The sequence below is a fragment of the Triticum aestivum genome, chromosome 5D (assembly GCF_018294505.1).
Source record: "Triticum aestivum cultivar Chinese Spring chromosome 5D, IWGSC CS RefSeq v2.1, whole genome shotgun sequence".
NCBI classification, from domain to species: domain Eukaryota; kingdom Viridiplantae; phylum Streptophyta; class Magnoliopsida; order Poales; family Poaceae; genus Triticum; species Triticum aestivum.
In genome coordinates this window covers 44,350,602-44,354,303 of record NC_057808.1, presented here as the reverse complement: position 1 = coordinate 44,354,303, position 3,702 = coordinate 44,350,602, and the positions used below count along the sequence as shown (strand labels likewise).

Genomic DNA, 3,702 nt, shown 5'->3' with positions numbered 1-3,702 from the left:
AGCGTGGCATCATTGGTCTTGCTATTGGCGGTACGTACATGTCGTTTGTGCTGCTGGCTCTCGAGCCTGACAGACAGTTGTAGCTCCTCAACCGATCTCTGTCGAAAGTCTCAAAGCGAGGATTGATATGGCTGGAAACTTACACTGCTAAAAGTTTATTTCTCACTGATAGATGCATTTTTCTCCGGTTATTTTGTAGAGGCTAGCTACAGGCAGACGGTCTCCATGTTCAGGAATTTGACATACGTGATGGAGATTTAATGGATAAAGTCGATGACAAATTAGCTACTTTAGGAAAATCACAAAACAGTGAGCCAAATATAGATCCGTTGTGCAGATGAAACATCTACACATATATCATGGTTTGCCTCCTAGCTCCAGCCTATGTGCTCGACAGGGCACTGCTTGCATTTGAGGCTCATTGACATCTCGCACGTATGGTAATTTTAGGTACTTTGTTATTGATCTACTTCTATCTTCCTACACTTTTTTTTCATATATCCTTCAATTCTGGGCCATGATATATAAGCACTCAATAAAGCTATTCCGACATACTCTGGTTGCCACCTTGCTTGGGTCATCATATAGACATGAGTAATTAATAGTTTAATTTTATCTAATTTGTTCTGACAATTTTTCAAATGTAATTTGATTAAGGACCTGAAACATCACCGCAGTTTGATAACAGAACTGGAGTGGCCTCCTATGCTTAATTTGATGTCTTAATTTCTTAAACAGGACATTGCAGATGGACAATGCTTTAGCGGACATATTGGAGTTGGCTTTGCTAATTAACAAAGGAAGTGGCATGGGTTAAGGACTTGAGTTGCTAATCTGGTGAATTGTATTACCATTGTATGCTTCTCAATGTCAGCCCACAAGGAGTCCATTGATCCTATTGCCTAATATGACGAATTCTACATCTGAAAAAGGATCAATTCGATGGTCTGATAATTATACGGTAACATTTTCATATCTTTTGATAAGCTTTGTTGATTTTTTAGTTCTTAATCCTATTTCTCAGCATCTCAATTTTGGTAATGGAGATCGGTGCTACAAAACATAGCAAGCCACCTGACATTCGTGTCTCATAGTTGATTTTCATTTTTTTATTCATCATACTATTCTGAACTCTGTATCTCTTTTAAATTAGAAAGTGATTATTCATTTAACATTTGATATGGGTAAAACTTCATATATTGTTAGCATTGTGTGACATCATGAATTGTAGGTGATTCAGTTTTGTTATTTAAAGCTGTGACCCATTTTTTTTTAAAAAAAGTTGAACGTCGGAACATATGGAGATGTTGCACATACGAAAGCTTTATTTCTTAAATTTCACCCGTCCGCCCTCCTCCCCTTTTAGTTCCTTCCTGCATAGGTGGCTGATTTGAATGAAAATAGTGAAGCACCAAGTTGATGGGTTTGCTCTTGTCGCATTCTTCAGTTCAAGGAGCTTCGTGTAGGAATCGCTCCAAAATCAGCGGAATCCGCCATGTCTACATGTCTCTGACTCAAAAGGAAGTTCCTGCAGGTGCAGAACCTTTGAGATTTTGTTTACAGGAAGCACTTCTGATTGTCAATACATATTTCTAAGTTATGTATTACAAATGATTGAGTGGACTTCAATTTTGCTGTAGACCTGAATGTTGTTCTTGTTGTAACATCTTGTAGTTTGTGATGCTTCATAGTGTAATTTTGGGTCGGTGGGCTTGGTGTTGCAGGAGCGGGTGCACATGCTGCTAAGCTTATAGGGCAGGGAGTACGTGGTACTAACTGAAAATAAGGATGAGGAGGTGGGTGAGCTGAGGGCGCCAAGGTGGACCCAAGTCCGGTCAGCGTTTAAGGAGGCACATACCAACCTATCAAACACTAACAGTCATGTTGCACTTTAAGGTATGTGTTTAGTAACATTGATACTATCTTAGGTTGATGATGCCTATAGTTTACTTTGATGTTTTTGGCCCATCCCGCGAGAAACATTACTGCTAGCATTTGATAGATTATTACTGTGTGAATGAATGTTCCAACACATTATTGATTATCTGCTACACTCCATCACTTCTATTTTTCGGTATGTTTTTCCAAGAAAATTAACTGGTTCTCCTAACCACTATTCTATTCGTGCAGATTGGGCATTGTTATCTACACTAGATATTTATGAATAACAGTATCTTGGTTTGATAGAATTTGAATATGGCAGTTCATGTTTCTTTTTGTTTTTTGCTTACACAAATTTATAGCAGTATTATGATCTGTGATACAACAGGCTACCATTAAACCATTTTTTTAACCAATTTTAGCATAGCAAATGTACCATTTTGCTGATAATAATCTCTAGATTACGATTACATTAACATTCAACATATACTCATCTTCCTCTGCATCCACATACCTTCAACTACTTGAAGCTACATATGCTTCCAGAGAGGAGAATTGTAAGTTCCTTCGCCCAGTGGCAAAGAGGATGGGAGCGACAGGAAGCCTCCGAAGCCTTTGGACTGGCGCGACATGAATCCTGAAGGTTTTTAGTACAGCGGCAAAGAGTAAGTCTTTTTAATTCAGATACGGTTGCTGCTAGCTCCACTCCGCTTCCCATTACATTTAATTTAAGTACACATAGATTTTCTCTCCCGGTGCAACGCACGGGCATATGTGCTATGTGCTATTTTTTTTTAATAATAAAGTACGGATTGACTCCGTGGGTTCACCGTCACGATGCGCTTCTTCCCGGGAATTTACGCTTTCTGTTTTTTTTACCTACATCCGAGGTGGTACTATTCTCTGACCTTTTTTCTTGTTAAACTGCTCCAGTCCATGCTTCGCAGGTTAAACTGCTCCCTCGAGCGATGAGCTTTTGGGCTGACGTTATATTTCCAAGCCGGCCCACTTATATCCACGTAAGGCAAGGCGGAGGCAGCCTGCGCTGGGCTCAATGAAGCCGACCCACATAAGGAGAGACAAAAAATTACTATTATGCATAATATAGTCCCACCTCGCCCCCTTACATTAAATCCTCCCAATTTATATACGCCTTTAAGTTTTTCTTGTTGTCAAGCAGCCGTCACATGAATTAATGAGCGAAGGGTGTGAGAACTAAGCGGCTCTCATGGGGGACCATTCAAATCTGAGAGAGAAGAACAATGGAAGGAAAGCCGAATCTCTAATTAAGTAAGGCAGGCTCTCATGGGACCGTTCAAATCTGACAGAATAATGAAGGAAGGAAAGCCAAAAAAGGAATGAAAGGGATGGAATTGATCAAAGCCAAAGGAGGAAAAAATGAAATCTCTAATTGTTGAAGGAATCCTGATCGGACATAGAAAAAATTTAGCACTTTAATTCCCGATCAGCATTGCATAATCAAAGGAGGAACACATGCCCGTTGAAGATCCTATTACTAATTGCAGTTTCGTTTCATAAAATTAGCAAAACAGAGATTAATCTCGCAATTGGGAAGAGGAAGCAAGGGAATAAGGAGAGGGACGGCCCGGGATGGGCGACGGCGACCGGTGACCTGGAAGGCGGCGGCCTCCTTGCTTTTGCTACTGCTCATGGTGAAGGAAGAGAGGAAGAAGGTGGTGGCCTCGATCCGATCCGATCTGGACCGTTGAGAGGGGGACTGGGAGTGCTGCTCATGGTGGTAGTTCCCCGCTGGATAGGGAGAAGGAATCGAGAGTGTGGGAAGAGCAATGGGGGGAGAGA

At 40.9% G+C, this 3,702-nt stretch overlaps 1 long non-coding RNA gene across 1 annotated transcript; it reads left to right on the top strand.

Annotated features, from left to right (window-relative positions):
- The first annotated feature begins 745 nt into the window (after window positions 1–745).
- LOC123124239 (uncharacterized) lies at window positions 746–3,104 on the top strand. The gene is made up of 5 exons (XR_006461020.1): window positions 746–961; window positions 1,448–1,534; window positions 1,725–1,896; window positions 2,412–2,546; window positions 2,815–3,104. It is a non-coding gene; the product is annotated as an uncharacterized lncRNA (long non-coding RNA).
- The last annotated feature ends 598 nt before the right edge of the window (window positions 3,105–3,702 follow it).